We start from the raw sequence: 16,404 nt of genomic DNA on the forward strand, positions 1-16,404 counted from the left end.
GTTCCACCGTTTGGTCAATTTGCATATAACTTGAGTCTAATATCATTAGCAAAAGCATGTGAGGACTTAATCCAAAGAGAGGAAGATAAGTATGTCCTTCAATCTATCATTTGACTGCAGATCCTAAAAAATAAAGAATGAATTAAGACTTTGAGGGTCCAAATTTTCTTCTGAGACTCTGATAACATGTAGGTCTATACTTTTTAGAAATTTAATAGTACCTTTTTAAATCACTTGGTAATTGACCTGACTGCAAACTCTAGCCAAAATTCTATGACTCTAGTTTAGGATGCCTTCTGGTTCTAGTCAAACCATGGAAAGACATACTTGCAGTTCCAGGCTCCGTTCTTTCACTAGATCTGACTTTGGCTGTACACTGATCATTTGACCCCTCTTCTGAGATGAGTAGGAGTCACATAAACACAATCCAGAGACAATTAGAAGCCCAAATCTAAATCATTCAATTTCTAATAATCATTACAATATTACAAGCAATTTAACAAACAGAAAATGTCTATGTGTCTTAAGCACTTTGCTGGACAGAACATGCATAGGGATACATAAAACATAATTAATAAGATACAAGATTCTCAAAACTCACACTTTGAGATGTAACCAAGGAGACATAACACAAACCTAAGAGTAAAGAAATTTACAAAGCAACAGAGGAACACTGGGGCGGGGATCTGCCTTGAGGAGTCTCAAAAAGATGGGCAAGAAAGTGACATTTAAACTAGATCTCAAAAGGAAGAAGGAAAGAAGACAAGAGATGATATATATATATTGAGCATGGATTATTTGCCAGACAAAAGTGACACATTACCTTTGTTGCCACCATTTTAGAGATGGTGAAACTGAGGCAGGACACCTAAAGCCACTTGCTAAAATATCATACAGCCAGCTTCAAACCCAACTTTTGTATGTTCTATTCAACGTGCAAGCATTTTTCAAGCAAAAAAGGGGAAATCATTATTATTGCTACAGTTAAAGTTTAGGAAGTGCCTCTTATAAAATCTTTACTCATAATGAGCTAACATTTTATGGCTGTAACTAATTTTCTATCTGTCCATGCTTTAAATACCTAGTTCTATGAAAAATGCCTGGGGTCCAAGGTCATTTAAATGGTTTATGAAACTTTTTTATGTGTATGCAAAATGTGGTATAGATGCATTTTTCTGGGGGAAGGGGTCAGGGCCTTTTAACTGAGTCTTAAACAGGCCTACGAACCCCTCCCCCAAAAGGCTAAGAACCACTGATCTATAGAGAATTTTGGTAAGCTTTTTAATGATTTCAAAAAAGGAAAAAAATATACATGTAAAATTTAGTTTTATATATAAGGAAACACACTTCATATGTAATAGGAAGATGGTTAATATATTCTATTAATAATGTAACGACTTGATAATGAGTCACTGAAGTAACCCTTTCCCATATTTCTAATAACTACTCAGGATGTTAACAGTGAAAGGATCATTTAGAAAGCTAATTTCCTTTTCATCATGCTTGTTAAGTGTTTACTTTAATTCACATCCTGTGTGACCCTATGGGAAAATTTTTAAGTAATACTGGGGAAAATCCCATAGGGTTACACAGGATGTGAACTGGGCCTGTACTGAACTACCTTTGGCTTGGAAAATAAAATTAGATAGGTGAGTTTCACTTTCTATTTGTCATACATTCCACTTTCTGGCTCCCGAGATTTAAATTCATAGCGCAGCTGTGTTTCTGAAATGGCAGCTCAATAAAACCCCCAAATTCTTCCTCTCTTTTTAAGGAATGATTCCTCAGTGTTGTACAGCAAAATGCTTTCTGCGGAAAACGCAGATCTGTAGTGCAAATCACAGACAGCCCGGTGGCGCGCTCCCGGGGTGCTCCTCCATACCTGTGCTCACACAGTTCAGCTGTCGTTTTCCATTTCCTGTGGAGAACACACATCATACCACTTCCCCTATAGAAAAAAGAAAGCAGCCCAGCTTAATTGCTGATGGAAACACTGTCATAGTTTCCACTGGCCAAGCTTGAAACCATTACTGATCTAACCTTCATTAATTTTTCCACAACAATTTGCAGAAATGTCAGGAAGCAGCTGCATGAAACTGATTAATTGTCGTTATCACCGCTACTTCACCAGGCTATACTGGCATGTATATTTTTTTCAGTTTAAAAATAAAATTTGGAATTTTTCTGTTTTGATTGGTACTGGCGGTGGTCTATCTGAAAGACCCATATCTATTTTTGACAACTTCCAATGGCCCAAACATTTTCAAATCTGGAGGAGGTCCCATGAAGTTTGGGACAGCATCCATGAAGGAAAAGATTGCTTCCTGCCGATTACTCAGTTATATCTGTTTAAAAAGATGTTAATGAATTCAAGTCTTATAGCAACGCTGCATTTATTAGTCAATCACAGAAACTAAAATTCACTTCCGAAATGAAAATCAAGTGCCCCTTCCTATTTTTTTTTCACTTTCTTTTCTCCCTCATCATTTTAGTTTGAGCTATACCATCTGTCTCAACCTTTCAAATAATGTACTGTGCATGGCTGGCAAAAACAAGTGGAACAGTACACCTCAAAGCCCCAAGAACACAGCCAGTGAGCATCTATAAAAGTGGTACACAACAAAATCTGGCCATCTGGGGATAACTGGCTAAAGCCAACTTCCCAGCCAGAACTCAGATTTGCAGACTTTTAACTAGTTGGCAAAATATCAACTAGTGTTCAAGAAGAGAAACACTAACAAACATTTTTTTTCGAAAACACAAAAATTCAGACAGAAATTTTCAAAGGTGTACTTGCCAATGTTACTGACGAGAAGGCTTCCAAAGCAAAGATCAAGGCACTGTTAACGTCCTTGAAATGGAGACAAAGTCAATCCGAATGTACCATTTTGCAGCACTACTAAACTTTTGGGGTATGAACATATTTTTCCTTCTCCATATTGCCTTGAATACTTGCAAGCAAGGGGTGAAAGCTGAACAGACTGAATCACATGCTGAAGTAGCTTTCAGAGACAGCTCTGAGACACTGGAAAGAGTTCCTCGTAGAACTGCATCAAAATATCCCAAGGTGCTCTTCACCCCAGATATGTAGGTTCCTAGTCAAACTCCAAACCAAAGGAAAACAGCATCTGGACATTGGTGCTGAAAGTCACTTATGTAATAACTGGACATGTAGCACAATGGCCCAGATCATGGACTCTGGAGCCAGAACATCTCTTTCAAATCCTATCTCCGACACTTACTAGAAGTAGACATATACATGAGTCAAGTCACCTAACCTTTCTGTGCCTTAGTTTTCCCATCTGTAAAATGGGGATAATAATAATGTTCTTAGAATTGTTTTAAAAAAATTATATAGTGCTTAGAAATGGCACTGATAAGTGAAATATGAATGCCAGTTATTAATTCTATATTTTTCTATTGATTTTTGAGGCATACGTTAGTCCAAAAATGAGGAGGGAACAATGGGACAAGAGTGCCTAAATGAATTTAAGAAAGCCCACTGGGTTGGATGAAAGAGTCCCCCTGTGCGTACAGGGACCAATATCACCTGAAGTACCATTAACACTGGGCCAAGCCATCAGGGTTAAATTTTCTATTCTTCCTGTTGACCCATTCGGGTGTCTTAGGACAACATGCTTTGTGATGCTGTGGGGCCCAAGGGCAAGCACCGCTGGAGCTGACCACACCTCACCAGCAGCAGCAGCAGCAGCAGCAGCAGCAGGCCTGGCAAGGAGAGGAGGGACGGAGAAAGGCCCCCACAGGCCAGGGAAGTGTGAACAAAGAGGGACGCTGCCTGGGCCTTCATCATGATCACAGGGTTTGCTGAACAAGACAAAGCGCTCATTCCCCTGCCACTGAGATCAGGGTTGAGGCACCAGGAGGCCACGCAGTGCAGGAAGGGCACTGCTTTTAATCCCTGTTCCGCCACATGACCTTAAGGAACGCTACACTCTCCAAGGCCTTAACGGTCTGCAGTAAAAGATGGTTTTTCATCGACATCGGAGCTCCTCAACCTTCTTCCTGCCATGAGCCCCTCTGGCAGTCTGATGAAGCCAGCGGGCCCCTTCTTAAAATGTTTTAAACTATGTAAAATAAAATGTGTAGGATTATAAAGGACACCAGTTATAATGAAAAAGTTATCTAAAAAAAAAAATTTAAAACAAACTTGTTGACAGTAAATATGTGATTCTTTATTAAAATTAGAAAATCAGCTAGATAAAATTATCTCTTTATTAAAATGAGATATTAGCCACAACAGTAATGTGATATAAAAATATCTGTGATTTCTACTGGTGGCAACGACACAAATAGGACTGAAACCACTGTCATTATTGCCTACATTAATTATAAAGGAGGTGCTGAAGTTCAGTTACAGGTTAGTGAAAAGATAGTTGAAATTTAGACCCTCCCTCTGCATTCTATCCCTTTGTGGTTCAGATCCCCAATCTAAGTAAATAAATAATTCCTTTCTAATTCCAGTGATCTAGGATCAGTGATGACATTGTGTCCCTGGCTCCCTCCATAGAGAACATTCACAAAGGAAAATGGAACTATCCTCTCCTTTGCAAGCGTGTGGAGAAAAACAGATTTACAAGCTGGAAGTGTCTTTCCCCATCAATACTCAAGTGAAGAAGGAGCACTTATTGACTTGGAAATGAGTTACCCAGACACACCCAGCCTACAGGCATTACAGATGAAGGGCATCAACACCAGTTACCCACCGCTCCTGTTCCAGCCCCACCTGCTCACACAGGACCTCCAGTCCCTTTGAAAAGTCCCCACCAAGTATTTCTAGGATGCCAGCAAGGGAGATCCAACAACCAGTCACAACACCATCTGCCACTTCTTCCTTCCTGTGCCAGTTCCCCCTAGAGATGGTGCCCCTCGTGAGAATGCTAATTCCCACATGCTCTCACAGCTAGTGGAACCCATACATCGAGGCAAGAGGGGCTCTTGCCTTGGGCCCCATGATTTAGAAGGCCCCAGTACCACAAGCACACACAAAAGAATAAATGGGCACCTTTGTCACTGGCATCCAGATGTCCTGTAGCCCTAATGTCCCAGCTCCTCACTACAGCTGTTTAGGGCGCAGGGAAATGTTTCTCAATATCCCCTGACCAACCTCTTTGCTCCAATCAAAAAGTGACTGAGTTCAGATGCCCCGAAGGTTTGTGACTATGGTATTGCAGAGCATGGAGTTAGACACCATTTTAAAAGCAGAAAAGATGTGGGCACCATTCATGCTTACGTTAAAGACAGTTACCTAGGTATTTCTCTCAGGTGGCACCAATGCCACGCACACTAGTGGCACAAGGTATAATAGTGCCAATCATACCTTTTCTTCTCTCATGCTCTGATCACTGTTCTAGAATGGTCAATGATTAGTGTTGAATGTGGAAGAACCACACGTGGCATGTGAGGAACATTTTACAGTGAAACAATTCTTATCCTTATATTTGTGAGTATGTAAACTGCATGAAGCGTGATGCTAATTCTTTACATTAGCAATTAAATGAACATTGAACACTAAACCCGGATATGGATTTGCTTCTATTAAAATATCTAAGAAAATAAAATTTCCAAAAAAAATACATTTATAAGTTTCAGCTTTGTTTGAATAATTGTGGACTTAAAATGCTTTATACAATCATTATAACAGAGGTTTGACTTTGAATTTTAACATGTAATTTTGAATATTTAATTAAAATACTTTTTCAAAAATACTTTAGTAGTTTTACTTACTCTAATTTAGATTATTGTTGAAATATATTGATATTTTGTATACTTTGAATACAATTACATTTTATTTTTAACTCCTTCAGGTCACCCAGAATAAATACAAGTAGAGATCTTGGTATATGTAGTTTCTTTTTTCTAGTTCAGAAACTTAAAAAGCCAAGGCGGGGGAGGGGCAATAGAAAATCTAAAGTCAGTCTGCTTAATTTTTAAAGCTGGAAACAATGAAAGTAAGCAGACTTTTGTCAAGCGTGACCCATATAAAATTCACTAAGAGGACATTACAAATTCTTTACTTAATGAAGATTTAATTACCATTCCAAACAATAAAAATGAGCCAGAAAATTATCCTCATCCAGAAATCCCTGCAACTGCATGTTCTTTACAAATAAAAAATTTATAACTGATCAAATTAAGGAGAATGGATGTGGGCCTCCATTTGAACTCTTGCCTTGGAAGCCCCACAAGCTTTGGCAGCAATAGCTAAATCCCCCAGTTGTGTATTCTTAAAGTCCAACCAGGCTTGGCTTCCAACCAATTCTCCTTCAAGACTGTCTTGAAAGCAGTTCCACCAAGTTTTGGCCTCCACTCTTCTTAATCTCACAAAGTTTATTGCAAAGACCTTGTCACTATGTTACATGATGGCTCAGGTCCAGTCTAGGGAGCTGGAAAGACAACAGTCATGCCCTTCATTGCCCATCTTGGGAATCCTCTGCCCCACCTCAGTCAGATCCACCACCAGAGCTGGGGTGATAACATATACTAGAAGTGAGAGAGGAGTTCTGCGGTTTGAACCCAATAGTTTCCATACATTTATAGACAGAGCCATGTACTGGGTTTATCCCTCTTTCCTCTTTATTCTTCTTCTCCCTGCCTCCAAAGCTCTTTAGGCTGCCATGAGCTCCACCATCACCACACCACATGTTCATGTCCCTATCAGACTAATTAAAATTAAGGTCTAGTAGGAGAAAACATGGCAGAGAAGGCCAAAGAGAATGAGCAGACCTCTCAAAGCCCCCTTTCACATTTTTGCTCATTTATCCAGATCTTAAACTGGAAAGGTAAAACTTGGAGCAATTTTTTTTCAACAATTTACATGAGCACTATGAGTGTTTTTAATAGAGTTGTCCCTTTTTACTTGGAAGTTTAGAAGAATGATATTTCCTATATATCTAGATTAAGGGACTGACTCTTGCAATAATCCATATCAATTTTTATTTAAAGACTAGAGGCCCGGTGCAGGAATTAGTGCACCAGTGAGGTCCCTCAGCCTGGCCTGCGGGACTGGGCTGAAACTGGCTCTCCAACATCCCCCAAGGGGTTCCGGATTGTGAGAAGGTGCAGGCCAGGCTGATGGACCCCACTGGTGCATGATCAGGGCCAGGGAGGGACGTGGAAGGTTGGCCAGCCGGGGAGGTTACCGTGAGAGGGCTCCAGGGTGTGTCCAGTCTGTCTTGCTCAGTTGCGTTTGGCCGGACCCCATCAGCAAGCTAATCTACCAGTTGGAGCATCTGCCCCCTGGTGGTCACTGCAAGCCATAGCAAGCGGTTGAGCAGCCTTTGCATATCATTAGCATATTATGCTTTGATTGGTTAAATGGCTGACTGGACGATTGGACACTTAGCATATTAGGCTTTTATTATATAGGATGTGCATGAAGTCTTGATTTTCATGTTTTAAACAGAGAAAGAATTTCAGGGGTTTTGCAGATATATACAGAAGTCTATATATGTATCCTCAAAATCAAGGGTTGAGAGACTTGCCCAAGGTCTGTATATTCTGTGGCATCCAGGACAAGGACCTCTGTGGTTCCCTGGCATTTCAACCAATGACCTTTCCAGTTAATCACTGTTCCCTCCCCCTCAGAATTAACTATCCTCACTAGGGTAGCTAACTTTTTTCTCTCTAAAATTTTTTTTTTAAATCCACATGAACATTTTATCTTTGTCAAATAAAATTTCCAAATTTGGGTTAAGGCATTCTTAAATCTGCATTACAAACTTCCAAATTAACATATAGTTTAATTTGAATATTTTAGTAACTCTACAAAACATGTTAATATGTTCATCAATTCCAAAAACTCATAATTTATATTTTGACATAATAAAAATTATTGCCTTTATGCATATATCATACATATATATTTTTAATTTGCTTTGGAAACAAAAGAACTCAAGATTAATTCTATGGCAAAGGTCCCATAGGTTTATCAGTTCAATTTGAATTTTTGACTATTTAAAATAGAGGTAAACATGGTGGCATGTTACATCTGACCCTACTATTCATGAGTGTGGGCTGCAAAGCAAATAAGTAGAAAAAAAATGAAGGCCTTGCTTGTTCATAAGCATAACCAAGCTGAAATTAAAATAGACACAAACCTACTGGCCACATTTCAGTTGTGAGAAAAATTGAATTATTAAAATGAAGTGAGGAGAGATAATTTTAAAAAGAATAAAAATTGAAAGTAACGTCTATCTGGGTGACATATTGCTACATTCTCAGATTTACTTTGCTTTATCTGTCTCAATGGTCCTTCCCACTTCTGAGCTTGATTGCTGGTTGAAAAGATCATAACAATGTTTTCCAAAGGTAGAAGATATCCCTACATTTGGGGAATTCCCTGAGAATATTTAACTGTGCACACAAATAAACATACTTGCCCTATTGATCCCTAGGCTTCCGATAAGACAGGGGGAAAGCAGCCTGATGAAACATCTTGCCAATTTGATTCTTAAGGAAAAAGAATACCAATTCTGTAGTAGGGAAAATCTGACAAGAATATATGGCAATTTCTTTAGAAGCTCTGAGGAGTCCCACTATCATTAATCAAATAACTGGATTCCTGTATTCTAGCAGGTTGAACATGTTCTAGGGTTCACAATGGTAGGGAGTAGCTTTGAGAGGTAAAAGCAGTAGTAAATGTACTTTCATCAACTCATCTACCTATAAAACAGGCAAACTTATTTATATTGGTCAGTTTCCTATAAGAAGAATGTATTGTATTTAAAATGTCGTATATCTTTTCTCTACCTAGCTATATTTCCCAGCCCCCAGCCTGGAATACAACAGGAAATCAGTAAATGTTTATTGATTGAGTGATCAAGTGAGTGAATGGCTGGATGGGTGGATGGATGGATGGATGGATGGATGGATGGATAGATTACAGCATATTCACACATACCATGTTCATGTACTCTCAGGCATTTGTGGGGTTAAGAAGCAATTACTTCTTCCTCCATCCCACTACTCTTTTTAATTGCTCTCCCTTTATTCCTTTTAAATTATAGTGTGGCCTGTTTTAATTTTAAATTGCTCCATAATAATATGGGTGCCTCTGCAAAAGTTTCTTTATTTGCCCAGTTTGCTGTAATAACTGATTTTTAAAAAAGCACAACAAGACAATGGTAAGATATGTACACATATAATACCTTAATAAAAAAAATTTTAAAAAAGCACAAAAATCAACTAAACGTAACCATGATATAAATCTCATCCCTTTACATTCTATAATAATATGTTATTCATCTTAACAAAGCAATTTACATTTTTTTCTATTTTTCTCAAATGTTAAATTGTTAATAATATCCCTACAGCTTCCTGTTAGATGACTGCATCCATGCCCTGTTTCCTCAGAGTGCATGTGACACGATGTGCCTATGTATGACTGTATGTCTGGTTATTGGCACATAAATATCCTTGAGGACAGGAAAAGAACTGGTGTGTGTATGTGTGTGTGTGTGTGTGTGTGTGTGTGTGTGTGTGTGTGTCTATGTGTATATGCACTTCCTTGGATTGTTCTCCATGGAAATCTCCCTCCACATGGGAAAAGAGCCAAGGAGAGCCCGAGGACTTCCCTGACTCTGAGCCAAGGGTGTGGCAAATGCGTGCACCCTAAACAGCTGGGTGCTTTAAAGAAAAGGCCTGGGAAGAAGGAAAGAGGGAAGTTGGAATAAGTGTTGAAATCTTTTACTTGCAAGAAAATAATCTAGGAACCTAACAATTTTGAAATAGTTTACAAGTTTTCAAAGACTTCTCAGGACTAACAAACGCAGTCCCAAGTGATACCTCTACAGCCAGCCAAAGCACTAAGACCCACGGAGGTTTATATAAACTTGACCCATCGAGGAGAAATCCCTGAGGAAAGCTCCGCCTTTTCTCTGGCTGATATAGTTTAATCATATCCTCAAGATAAGTAATAAGCTTCAGAATGTTTCCACCCCTCACCTACTGAAACCTCTTCAAAAGTCATCCTATAATCCTTTCCTTGTGAAATACAGTGGCCCTTTCTTAGGTCATAATATTGGTGACGACTTTGTAGCACTTGACACTGTTGAAGTTTCATTCTTTAACTACAGGGTGCCCGGCTCAGGATCTGACACCTAGTAGACAGTAAGTAAGAGCTCTTCTCTCCATGAAGTTCCTCTCCTCTCAGCACTGGCACTTGCCCCTCTTTATTTTTCAGGGACATCTGAAAGCTAACCTACTTTGGAGTTCTCTACCTGATCTTCAAGGTTGAAGGGTCATCGCGTCCATAGGCTACCCGACTTTTCCAGAGTCAGAATTAAAGCCTCTCTCCTTGTGTTCATAATGCTTTGCTGTACCCCTGTTATTTCATTGATCATAATCTGCTTTAAATGTTAGTTGAGCCCTAACCAGTTTGGCTCAGTGGATATAGTGTCGGCCTGCCGACTCAAGGGTCCCAGGTTCGATTCCGGTCAAGGGCATGTACCTTGGTTGCAGGCACATACCCAGTAGAGAGTGTGCAGGAGGCAGCTGATCGATATTTCTCTCTCATTGCTGTTTCTAACTCTCTATCCCTCTCCCTTCCTCTCTGTAAAAAATCAATAAAATATATATTTAAAAAAATAAATGTTAGTTGAGTACATGTTTTATATCCCCAACTACATTTTCAATTACTTGGGAACAGGCCATTTCTCTAGCACCAAGCACAGTGCCTTGCACATGGCTGGTTTTCCATAAACGTTGATTGGATTCAAAAGTTTACTAAGATGGTTGACTGGAATTTTAAACTCCTCCTGTTTCTCACCTCTCATGTAGCCAATCACATGCCACAACCTGTAGACAATTAATGACAGTGTCTCTCCCATCTGTCCCCTCCTTGGTAATCCCATTACAGCCAACCTAGTTCAGAACCTTATTACCTCTCCTGGTGACTATGACTGTCCCAATAGCTTCCTAACTTGTCTGCCCCCAAGTTTTTTACTTCTTATTGGTGAGGTGAGGTGAGATATATTTCAAAAATATAATCCAATCATGTTACTTCTGAGCTCAAAAATGGGTTAAAGCTCTCAAATGTCTAACTGATGTGTTAATTACACATTCAAAGTCCTCTATCCTTTGTAGATCTCTTTGTATGTTTCTTTCCTCTTCTTCAATGTCTTATCTTCACTTACCAAAGCTGTTCCTATCCTGTTACTTTTAATTCCATGATAACACCCCTATTATCCATCCCATCTCTTTGCTTATGTGGTTGTAATTCTCTCCACCTGTCAAAACCTTGCCCCCATCTTTAAAGGCTTCCTCAGGAAACACTTCCTGATCCCCATGCCCTTTCCCCCACCTTATACCCCAAGGAAGTTCATGATGCCTTTTCTCCTCTGAATTTGCAACACATTGTACTTAATACATTTCTGAGGGTCTACTTAGGCTCCTTACACCCAGGTTTGGTGTACAGTAGTATTATCTCTCTTTTAGGTTTATAAGCAGCTTGAAGGCTAAAATGCAGACTTGCTGATCATTGTATTTCTCCAACCACCAGAACGCTAAAATTCATCTGTCAGAAATGCCATAAATATTCATTGAATTTAACCGAACGAAAGCTTTTACAAATAGCCAAAAAAGTTCAGGTTCCATGTAAGAGGGATGAGGGCTCAAGCCAACTGACTGTTGGCATCTGTGATGATTGGTGTTCTCAAAATTTCCACTTAAGGCTGATGACAGAATCAAGCTCTGCTACAGTCAATGAATAATTTATTTGTGCACAAAACATTCTGTTAATGGAAATCTTTTTATGGTTTAAGAACTGAAATATATTTACTGCCCTATAGCTATTAAATGTTTGCTTTCATCATTAATACGCAAGGTAATGACATGATAATTACAGGACCATTACATGCTCTTATACTGATTTAATTAACAGTATCTCTTCTACAGTTCAAAGCTGCTCAGTGGATGGGGAAAGGGGTGGTGGTCCCACTGGGACCAGCCAACTCATTGCTACCCCCAAATTTAAGAGCCTAAGGATCCTGTTGTTAGAAACACCACCAATTGAGAAGATAACTTTAGAGTTTAATGACATACATTTTTTTTATTTTAACGCTCAAATAAAAATTGCCCTGTTGCCCTGAACTAGACTGCCTCAATAGGAAACATAGCAAAGGAGAAGTGCATGTGTTTGCGAATTCCCTAGATTTCCCAGCCTGCCAAAAAATGTTCCTGTGTTGTGCTATATCTGCAAGTCGTGAGATGACAATGACCATGCCCCTCAAAAGGAAAAGAGCTGTTCTGCTCGTATGTTTTTATTTGAGGAGGCTGAAAGGCACACTTCTGGCTGCTGCGAATACTCTGACAAGTACACATGTTCCTGAGGAGGTGAGTTTGTGGGGGATTTTGGCAGGGGAAAAGTTGATAAAACCGAAAGTCATTCTCAGCTCTTGAGAAAAATATAAGGAGCTGGAAGAATAGCAAAAAGAGGAAGAAGACTAATGTCTTCCAGTGAATTCCTGTTTCCAAAGATAAACCCGCTTAAAAATAAAGAATATGCTTTATATCTACTTTTATCTCCAACTCAAAACTCACAGTCATCATCCTACTACCCAAACCAGCTACTCTCTTTATCTCTGTTTTCCTATAAAGTTATATTCAAACTTCTAAGCTCAAAACCTGGTGACATCATTGACAGCATTCCCACAAGGGAACGCGCGCGCGTGCTCGCACACAGACACACACACACATACCCCTCCTGTTTCCAATCAGATAATCCTAGATTGGCTTCCTACACACTCTCCCTCCTATTGTCTGTGTCCTATCAATCGTTACCCCTCCACTCCACCTCAGGCCCTCAACACCCACTTGATCTCCCAGCACAAAGTCAGGAGAGCAGAAGGTTCTCTGGATCCAAGCGGCAAACTTTCCAAGGACAAGTCTAGGCACTGTACCCTCGGAAATCCAGGGACAATTATCAGAGGCAGCGACCCATGGAAATATCAGGAGAGTCTTAAGAAACACAATTTGAGCTGAAAAAAAACACACAAAACAATTTGGGCTCTATGATGCAAAACCTGAGATGTGAGTAACTAAGGAAGAGATTGCAGGAAGTTAACTCAGAAAGAATTTCCTAAACCTGGCACTCAAATGTTCACTAAAGTTTCCCATACAGTGCTTTCATCTGTGATGTCAGTGTGGGAGGAGAGATAAGGGCACAACATGAGGTGACAGCTCTTGTATGAATTCATGTAAGTGCTACCTAAATGGCTTTGGTGCCCACTCACCCCACCATCACCTCTACCCCACGCCATCCAACACAATCCAGCAGGATCTATGTTCCTAAAGTGCAGCTCTGATTACATCACTCTGCAGCTCAAATAATTTCAGAGGCTTCCCACCACTACAGGCCACATTAAATGTATTGTATAGCCTTAGTCCTGAAGTCAGAGAGCTGTGCTCCACAACTGCCTTAAAGTGCCACCTGGATCTCCCAGGAAGCCTTATATCCAGAAAGTCTTACTTTTTCTCTTAAATCTTTTTAGAGGTTAATTGTTTTTGTTCCCATGGTCAAGACAAAGACAATAAAACATTCTTGTAAGTAGAATGTAGGGATTTTTGCTCTGTTTTATTTAAGGGGGAAGGGATTGTTGTTATTTTACTTTCAGAAGGATTTTTTGCATTCAAGATAACATTAAAAAAGCACATAAATGTGTCCTTATGGCTCTGCTCTGGATGTTTAATACATATCAGACTTGATGATTCAGCTCACTAACAGGATTAAAATTAAATCTGTGTCCAGGTATCAATTTGCAGTGCCCAAATAAATTATAAAAGGAAACACACAGCCAAATATTTCTATTAAATTTAACAATTATTTATTAAATAGCTACTTGTTTTTCAGTCATCATTTTCAAGATTGACGAGGACACCAGTAAAATGAAGACATAGTGTTTGCCTTCAAAGAGCTTACAGTGCAGCATGAGCATGTGAGGTACAATCCTCACAAAAGCCACTTTGCCATAAATATACGCATAAGAAATGACAAGGGAGAAATGTAAAGTGTCAAAATGATTCTGCCGGGGTCTTTCTCAGCATCTGCAAGGGTTCAAGGAATCTGGAAAAGGGGCTGAGCGTAAATGGATAAACTAGACATGAAATATAAATTTGGAAGGCATGGGGGAAAGCCAGGGGAAGCTTCACTCTAGTGGCAGCTCCCAGAATCTCCGGGCCCAGGGCTTTTTATTCACACATTTTGCCCTTTAGCAAAGCAGATATACATATCAAAGGTCAGGTTGGGGGAATTGCCTTAGGCTGTTCCAGCAGCAGGTAATAACATGCAGATTTTCAGCCCTGCTGAAGGAGTCCATTCAACCTTTTGAGGACTTCTTGCATTTATTATGACCCACTGGACTTAGCCTCCAGCATGATACAGAGAGAAAAAGAAATAAAACATGAAGATTTATAAGTGGGTGCTTTTGTTCAATATCCAATTTAGTAATTTATGATGAAACCTATAATTGTCAAGGAAATAAGAATTCTGAAGGCCATTCTTGATCTATAAAGATGTTGCTTGGAGATTGAGATTCTCAGAGCAGGGGAGTGATTGGGTGAACTTAATAGTTAATATCATCAAGGAAGGTAAAGGTGTGCTGCCTCCAAAATTCCTTACAATTATGAGCTGTGATCCTTTCTCCAAATTCCAACATGGCTTCTATTTCCTTATATGATTAGTACTAAATATAATATAGTGGCCACGTCAACAAAGCTCTAATATTTGAACACTGCCAGTCAACTAGGCCAGTGATCTGGCAGTGAATGGCATACCATCTGAAATTAGAAAAACAGAATTCTGGTTCTATGACTCAATAATACTATGGCTTTGAGCAATTCATTAAATTGTAACCCCATGAGCCTCCATTTCTTCATAAACAAAGCAAAAGTGAGTGCTATCTACATGCTACCTATTGCCTTTAGTGAGACAGTGTCACACGGAAGCCCTTTGTGAGCTCTATCCAAATGGTAATTCAGGCCATCACAGAAACAAGGCATACAATCACTCAGTTGCACTTGTGTGGCAAGAAAAAGAAGAGAGGTTCCCTCACACAGCCATCCTACACTGTAAGCTAAAGTAAGGAGACGGGAAGAAGGACAGGCAGAAGGTAATACTATGAAATGATATGAAAGCAGCCCAGTTTTTCAGATGGCTACAGAATGCCCAAGCAACATTATGTGCTTTGCTTGTACCACTGGTTTCATTAATGCCTCCTGGCTGAATGATGAATACATAAACAGGTAAAGTATTGAATGTAGGAATAAATCAAAGTATAGCCAAGTGATATTCTTGAAAAACACAGCAGGAAGAGTCAAGTTTTACAGAAGAGTGTAAGAAAAAAATTTTTGAAAGATGAAACCATGTGGCTAACAGTAAGGGCTCCACTCAATCAGGTTGTAACAGAGAAATATGCAGATGTTCTTGTAAGTAGGCCATAAGAGTCCTTATGTTCCACATCGGTTTAGTAATAATCAGAAATAGTGAAACACTCTTAAGTTACCTTAAAACATAGAAGACCTGAACAGAAGAATATATGCATCTGGAAAGCTGTAAAAATGATCCTATATAAAATAAAATATTTTGAAGGTCACAACTACCTTGAAGCTTGCTAGGTTTACTCTGAATTATATGTAATAGCAGGAAAAGTTCTATCACATCATAGAGAGCAAACAGCAGATCTTATTTGCAACCTTATCAATTCTTTATGAAATCTGCTAAAATGTGTCCAAGTAGAAAGGATTATATTATCTTCCATATTGGTGTAAGTAATTACTCCCCCCACCAAAAAACAAAAACATATAAAGGCATAACAGAAGACAGACAGATGGATGAATAATGAGTCTGGGAAATCACAAAATACAATAATTTTCACAGAAAGTAGAATGACACATTTCAGATATCCTAATTTAAAGTAAGATTTCAATAACTCTGACTCCAAAAATTACTGTCATAATTATGTAATTCTCAGCAAAGTAATTGCTGCTTTGAAACTTATTTCCTCAATTGAATAATTCTTACTTTTAAACAATTAAGCAGCTACAGCAAAGAACCTGACTCTGTGGGACATGCCCAGTGAGTGTTAACAGTTTTCACCTTCCTTCTTACCTTTCCTCAGCTTAAAGAAAAAATACACTTCCATAATTCTTAAACAGTCACCTCCAATGCAATGAGAGCATATAAATCTGTGCATGTACTAGTAGGTAAAGGTTCACAGTTCAACTACTATGACCTTAAAGTGAATAAGGTCAAGGCAAGTCCAAAGTACTGGCTACTTGAAGGGAAATAGCAGGATATAAAAAGACACATTACTTTATAAATAAAATAATTTGTATTTGCAATCTTTAAAAAAGGACCACAAAAGAAAAAGCATTCTAATGGTGAGGGTT

The 16,404-nt window shown here is 39.1% G+C and overlaps 1 protein-coding gene across 19 annotated transcripts in view; it reads right to left on the reverse strand.

The window, feature by feature from the left end:
* The window catches only part of HIVEP2 (HIVEP zinc finger 2), a 182,288-nt gene that overhangs the window by 60,781 nt on the left and 105,103 nt on the right, over nt 1–16,404 (reverse strand). The window contains exon 3 of one of the 19 annotated variants that reach the window (XM_079780257.1): nt 1,883–1,948. The exons of the other annotated variants lie outside the window; for them this stretch is intronic. The gene's annotated coding sequence lies outside the window, so the exon portion shown is untranslated. The remainder of the gene's footprint in view (nt 1–1,882; nt 1,949–16,404) is intronic. 19 annotated transcript variants of the gene reach the window in all.

This window comes from Cnephaeus nilssonii (genome assembly GCF_951640355.1).
Source record: "Cnephaeus nilssonii genome assembly, chromosome: 9".
Taxonomy (NCBI): Eukaryota; Metazoa; Chordata; class Mammalia; order Chiroptera; family Vespertilionidae; genus Cnephaeus; species Cnephaeus nilssonii.